Source organism: Herpailurus yagouaroundi, unplaced genomic scaffold (genome assembly GCF_014898765.1).
Source record: "Herpailurus yagouaroundi ecotype Mexico unplaced genomic scaffold, PumYag 140, whole genome shotgun sequence".
In the NCBI taxonomy this organism is placed as follows: Eukaryota; Metazoa; Chordata; class Mammalia; order Carnivora; family Felidae; genus Herpailurus; species Herpailurus yagouaroundi.
In genome coordinates this window covers 30,315,664-30,323,707 of record NW_024412395.1, presented here as the reverse complement: position 1 = coordinate 30,323,707, position 8,044 = coordinate 30,315,664, and positions in this window count along the sequence as shown.

Sequence of the window (8,044 nt, the reverse complement as noted above, 5' to 3'; positions counted from 1 at the left end):
AAAGTAGGCTAGCTAAATGGATTTTTAAAAGACCCATCTATATGCTACTATAAGAGACTCACTTCAGAGCTAAAGACACATACAGACTGCATGGTATGTTTTTTCCTCCTTTTACTCTCAAACATAAAAACCAACCAGGGTAGCCATATTTATATCAGACAAAATAGACCAGAACAAAAATGGTAGCAAAAGACAAAGAAGGAAACTACAATGCCCTTCAAGGATCAGTCCAACTAGAGGTTATACCAGTTGTAAATATCTATGTACCCAACATAGGAGGACCTTAATGTATAAAGCAAGTATTAACAGAAAAACTGACAAACTGATAGTAATAGTAGGGGGTGGTAACAACCTACTTACTTCCATGGATAGATCATCCAGGCATCAAATCAACAAGAAAACTGGCTTTGAATGACACATTGGACCAGGTGGGCCTAGTAGATTCATATAGAACATACTATCAGATATAGAATATACATTCTTTTCAAGTGCACATGGATATTATCCAGGATACATCATACGTTAAGACACAATTCTAGCTGTAAGAAGATTAAAAGCCTATCATCCTACTTTTCTGAGAACAGTATGAAACTAGAAATCACAGGAAGAAATATGGAATCAACATTATATTGAGACTAAATAACTTACTATTAAGCAGTAAATGGGTCTACCATGATAAAAGGAAATTTAAAAAAACATGGAGACAAACTAAAATGAAATCACAATAGTCCAAAATGTCTGTTAGACAGCAAAAGCAGTTCTAAGAGGGAAGTTTATAGCATTATAGGCCTACCTCAAAAATAAGAAAAAAAATCTCAAATATTCTAACACCCCCCAAAATTTTTTTGTTTAACAACATTAACATGAGCAAAACCCAAAACTAGTAGAAGGAAATAATCAAGATCAGAGCAAAAATAAATATGAGACTACAAAGACACATACCTAAAAGAGCTGGTTCTTTGAAAAGATAAAAAATGTAAAAGAAATTTAGACTCATCATGAAAGAAGACTAAAATGAATAAAATCAGAAGTGAAGGAAGAGAAACAACCAGCACCACAGAAGTTACTATGAAAATTTATATGCCAATAAATTGAATAACCTAGAATAAGTGGATAAGTTCCTAGAAACATACAATCTTCCTAAATTGAATTAGGAATAGAAAATTTGAATAGACTGACTACTAATAGTGAAATTAAATCAGTAATCAAAAACACCCAACAAACAAAAGTCCAGGCCAGATGGGTTCACAGGTGAATTTTATCAAACATTTAGAGTTATTATCTATTGTTCTCAAACTATTCCAAAAAGTAGAAGAGGAAGGAAAACTTCCAAATTCATTCTGTGAGGCCAGCAGTACCCGGATACCCAAACCAGACAAAGACACTACAGAGAAAACAGAAGACCCATATCTCTGATTAACACAGATGCAAAATCCTCAACAAAGTATGAGAAAACGGATTTTAACAGTACATTAAAAGCAATTTTTCACTGCTATCAAGTGGAATTTATTCCAGGATGCAAGGGTGATTCAATATTCACAAATCAATGTACTATATCACATTAATAAGAGAAAGGATAAAACCCATATGATCATCTCAATAGATCCAGAAAAAGCATTTGACAAACGAAAACCTCTATTCATGATAAAAACTCCACAAAGAAAGTTTAGAAGGAACAATTTATTCTCTCCAAACCTCCATTTCTCATATATCAAATGGTGATAATGATGGCTATCACCGAAGTGCAACTCAGAACAATGCATGCTTGCATCTAAGTACTCTTATCTTAAGGCATCGGGTTATGCGTTCACTCAGGAACAAGCCAGTCAATACGCAACAGTGTAGAGTTTTGTGTATGAGGTTTGGAAGCCAGATTGTTTTTGACATAGGGTGAGTGAATCTCTCTTTCTGAGCCATAGTTTCATTACCCAAAACCCATGTGTTTTGTAAATAAGCAATGTTGATGTATTGATTCATAGAGAAAAGCTGTCACTAAAGCGGGAGGAATCCCTGTAGTCCATTCCTTCCCGTGAAGTTCAAGACCTATAAAGGGAACTAAGGCTATGTGAAAATTGCTTAAAGATCTTAAGATTGAGGTAAGAATAATTGGAAGATGTGAAAATTTAATGGCATAACTATAAGATGACCTGATATATCCACCTCAAAATAGTGACTGTTTTGTCACTGACACAGGAATGTTGCAGATACACTGGCCACAATCCATTGCTGGTTATTTCTATATTAAGGATGGCTTCATAAGTAGGACAGGGCTAGGGCTAAAGTTTTTGGTTATCCTCTCTCAGAAATAAATAAGTCTGATATGCCCTGTGAATCTTCAGTTTCCAAATTCAATGGCTTCCCATCCTCTCTACACTTGTTTTTATAGCTATGATAAAGGAAGAATATCGTTAAAATGTCCACTACTACCCAAAGCAGTCTACATTGATAGATTGAGATATCTCAGTAGATAGAGATTCAATGCCATATCTATCAAATTACCTATAGTATTTCTCATAGAACTGGAACAAATAATCCTAAAATGTGTATGGAATCAGAAAGCACTCTCAATAAACAAAGGAATCTTGAGGAAGAACAAAGCTTGAAGTATTACAATCCATGATATCAAGATACACTACAAACCTATAGTATTCAAAATAGTGTGGTGCTGGTATAAAAATAGACACATAGATCAATGGAAAGGATAGATAGACCAGAATGAGGCCCTACTCATATGGTCAATTAAACTACAAAAAGGAAGCAAGGATATACACTAGGGAAAAACAGTCTCTTCAACAAATGGCGCTGGGAAAACTGGACAGCTACATGCAAAATAATGAAACTGGACCACTTTCTTACACCATACACAAAAGTAAACTCAAATGGATTAAAGACTTAAGTGTGAGATTTGAAACCATACAACTCCTAAAAGAAAACATAGGCTGTAATCACTTGAACACTGGCCTTAGCAACATATTTATTATACATATGCCTCTTCAGCCAAGGGAAACTAAAGCAAAAATAAACTGTTGGGGCTACACCAAAACAAAAAGCTTTTGCACAGCAAATGAAACAATCAACAAAATGAAAATGCAACCTACTGAATGAGAGAAGATATTTGCAAATGATATTCAATAAATGGTTAATATCTAAAGTATGTTTTTAAAAAACTTCTATAACTGAACACAAAAAAAACTCCCAAGTAATCCAATTTAATATGGAGAACATGAATAGACATTATTCCAAAGAGTTTATAAGGATAGCCAACAGACACATGAAAAGATGCTCAACATCACTAATCAAGGAAATGCAAATAAAAACTGCAATGAGTTATCACCTTGCAGTGGTCAGAATGACTAGTATTCAAAAGACAAGAAATAACAAGTGTTAGTGTGGATGTGGAGAAAAGGGAACAATTTTGTACTGTCAGTGGAAATATAAATTATTGCAACCACTGTGGAAAACAGTTTGGAGTTTCCTTAAATAAGTAAAAATAGAAATAGCATATGATCCAATTATTCCACCCCTGATATTTACCCAAAGAAAATAAAAACACTAATTTGAAAAGATATATGCACCCCTATATTTATTGAAGGGTTATTTACAATAGCCAAATTATGGAAGTAACCCAAGTGTCCATGGATAGATCAATGGATAAAGAAGATATGGTACATACATACAATGGAATCTAACACAGTCATAAATAAAGATGAGATCCTTCCTTTTGTGACAATATGGATGGACCTAGAGGGGATTATGTTAAATGAAAGAACTTGAGATGGAGAATGGCAAATACCATGTGATTTCCTTCATGTGTGCAATCTTAAAACAAATGAATAAACAAACAAAAAGAATTAGAATTATAAATACAGAGAACAAACTGATGATTGCCAAAGAAAAAGGGAATGGGGGATTGGCAAAATGCAAAATGCGGGAAGGGTAGTGGGAGATCCAGGCTTCTAACTATAGAATGAGTAAGTCACAGGAATAAAAGGTACAGCAGAGGGAACATAGTTAATGGTATTGTAGTAGTGTTTTACAGTGACAGCTACCCTTGTGGTGAGCCTCACATAATATATGGAGATATTGAATCACTGTGCTGTACACCTAAAAATAATGTAACATTGTGTGTCAAAAAATTGTATACTCAAAAAAATTTTAAAGAAAAAAAGATGTGGTCCACACACACATAATGCAGTATTACTCAGCTATAAAGAAGAATATCTTGCCATTTTCAATAACATGGATGGACATAGAGGGTATTACACTAAGCGAAAGAAATCAGAGAAAGACAAATACCATATGATTTCATTTATATCTGAAATCTAAAAAACAAATGAGCAAATTTTTTAAAAAAACAACAAAACAGAAACAATATCATTAATACAGAGAATGTGTGGTTTCTAGAGAGGAGGGAGTTGGGGAGATGGGCCAAGTAAGCAAAGACGATGAAGAGGTGCAAACTTCCTGTTATAAAATAAGTCACCAGGGATGAAAAGTACAGCATAGGGAATATAGTCAATACTACTGTAATAACTTTGTATGGTGACAGAGAGTAACTACATTTATCGCGGTAAGCATAGAATAATGTATAAAATTTTGAATCACTATGTTGTAAACCTGAAACTAATCAAACATTGCATATAAATATACCTCAATAAAAATAAATGATAAAAATGCTAATTCCTTTTTTCCCTTTTTCCTTACATAACCTTATTATGGAAGCTCACAATTACAAATAAAGTTTCCGTAATGAATGAACCTCTCCTGATAGCTTTCTCTAAATTTGGAACACTTTAAATGATGGAAAAGTTATTTTAACATAAATCAGCTTTTCGGAGCCCAAATTGGTCTCTCTATTATCCCCATACCTTGGTCTCCTCTCTCAAGTCATGCAAACGTAGCACACATTTTATTTCTTCTAAAAATTTCTTAAGAATAATACATAACTTGCTACAGTAAGCATGGCAGAGAGACAGGAGACAACCCTCTTCCTGGTCTCTGAAATTTAATAAAATATCATCACCCTGTTTGGATCTTTTTCATATACAATGATATAAAATGACATTTTCTTGTGTTTTCACATTTTTAGGTCAGCAACATCCTATCTCCTAATTAGTGCTCTGTTGCAGCTGTGTAAATGTAGACACATTCCCTTGGAATTTGACTGATACTTTACTGAAAAGATTATTCTAAGATATTTAAAAGAAAATGTTCTTTATCCTCTTTTTCAATTTTATTAAATTAATTTAAAAAATTAAATGTCACATTAATAATATGATACAACTACATATCCATTAAAGAGGACTGTGGAGTTTTTTTTTCAATTTTTTTTAATGTTTATTTTTGACAGAGAGAGAGGCACACACACAGAGCATGAGCCGGGGGTGGGGGGGGGGGGGTGCATAGAGAGACACACACACATACACAGAATCCAAAGCAGGCTCCAGGCTCCCAGCTGTCAGCACAGAGCTTGACGCAGGACTCAAACTCACAGACCGCAGGATCATGACTTGAGCTGAAGTCGGACGCTCAACCGACTGAGCCACCCAGGCACCCTGAGGACTGTGGAGGTTTTAAAGCATTTCTGCAAAGTCTTTAATACCATTCCCATTAAGATATAGTATCTAATTTCCTTTTCTTTGAATTGAAGTGGAATGCAGTGGAAGTGATGCTCCACAAATTCTGAGACCAGGTCCTAAAAGGCAACGCTACTTTAACCTGGCTCTGTCTCGGGACATTAGCTCTTGCACCCCTGACAGCATACACTGAGGTGTCATGTAGGTGTTCTGAGACATAACTGCAAGTTGAGGTCCTAGGCCAGAACCGTCTAGGACCTCAATCCTCAGAACTCAGAGACAGCATCATAGAAAAGCAATCATTTACTAGTATTAAGTCTAAGATGGTTTGTCTTGATACATGGATTACCAGAAAATATTTTAATGCCACACAGAGAACTAGAGAATATTAGATGCCATAGCTAAACATAAAATGTAGGGTCTTCACTTTGGAACTAAGACATGAGAAGTGGCTGGAGGAGGCTCAATCTGTTAGCAAAAATGTTTGTTGCCTGTTATAATGTCTTGATGAGTTTGTCAGTGAGAACTTAAATAAAAGTGAGTAAACACTTATCAGAAGTTGGAGGAGGGCACCTGGGTGGCTCAGTTGGTTAAGCATCCGACTTTGGCTCAGGCCATGATCTCATGGTCCATGGGTTCAAGCCTCCCGTGGGGCTCTGTGCTGACAGTTCAGGGCCTGGAGCCTGCTTCGGATTCTGGGTCTCCCTCTCTCTCTAATCATGCTCGTGCTTGCTCTCTCTCTCAAAAGTAAATAAACATTAAAAAAATTGGAGGAAAAGAAACCCTGGTTATGTAGTTGTGTGAAATTTACCAACAGCCTTTTGAAATTTGGAAAATAAATATACCTAATGAACTGGATAATCTGCCTAAGGAAATTTCCAGGCATACTTTTGAATATTCCACCTGATTTCTTCAGCTGGTTATCATAATATGAGAAAAGAGCTAAAGAAATAAGAGCTTTTAAAAAGTAATTAAGTATAAAGAATCCAGGACTTTGGTTTAAAATAAAACAGTTTCTCATTTCCAGTCCCTGTAGATGGTAAACTATTCTCAAGTTAAGAAATAGCTTTCAGGCAAAGATGAGATCCAGGGCACTGCCAGGAAAACATGGTCTAAAAATGACTTTAGAGTAGTTTGTAAGACTTCAGAAGGATTTAAAGTGGTGCCTCATATACCTTTTCAAGCAGAAAAGAAAGCCACCTAAGAGCACATAAGAGCATACTTCACATTTTCTCTCAATTAAAAAAAATAGGGCTTCTAATAATGTTTAGGGCATTATCCCACAGAAGCTTTAGTGGGAGTTGGAGGTAGAAAAGACTTTGCCTCAAAACTTTTTATGTGAACAGCTTTTATTTAATAGCATGAACCCTAAAAATATTGCTTGAAAAATCCATAAAAATTTTAAGAAAATCATACTGACAGAAACACTGCCAGCTTGGACTAAAAGGGAAAGCAATGGTGTGAAATGAAAAGTACTCTTGGTGTACCCAAACTTCTATGGGAAGGAAGCAAGCAGAGAAGACCATTCAGTTATAGTCACAGGTTACATTTTAGGCAAAAGGAAATACAATTCAAAGGGAAAAACCAAGAGCCATGGAGAATTGCCAGACAGCAGAACTATTCCCTAATCAAAGAAATGGTAACATATGCATTTAAGGATTTCAGAATTATAACAGACTAGTTACTGTTGTATATCTCCGTTTTTCTTTTCCCTTCTTTCCCTCCCTATATGAGAATATCTAACTTATGTTTCTCACATCACTGTATTTTGGGTGAGAGGTAGATCATTCGTTTCTTTAAATCACATGTATTCAGATCTACAGTATACTCAAGATGCTATTCCTGAAAAACATACCCAAGGTCAACTGGATCTCATTTAGACGATAGCATCATAGAAATTCAGCCTGAGACTGAAGGTATAATAAATGAGATTTTAGGAGGTACTGCAGAAGTGAGCATGTATATTTCTCATGTGAAAAGAGAGGAAATAATTTGGGCTCAAAGAATGGACTGACAATTCTTCTATCAAAAGGTGTCATCTAATTCCCCTGTCTTTAAGTATGTATAGCCTTGATGACTCACCTTTAGCAAAGAGAATCTGACAGAAGAAAGCTGCATGATTTCCAAGCATAAGTCACTCCTTTGTACCACGTCTCTCTTAAGATACTCGCTTTTGTAATCCAGTTGCCATACTGTGAGATGATCCAAGGCCTGTAGAAGAAGTCAGTTGTAGGTGTTTAAGCTGACCACCACAGCTGAGATCTCAGCTAACAATCAGTATCAATCACTAGACATATGAGGAGGAAGCATTCAAGGTAACTATGGTACCTTGAACTATGGCTCATGGTTACTATCTGACAGCAACATAAGAATACCCAAGAACTAATCTCTGTCAACTTCCAGAAATGAAAGAGATTAAAGTAATAAAATTATTGCTGTTTTATGCCATTAAGTTTGGTGTAACTGTT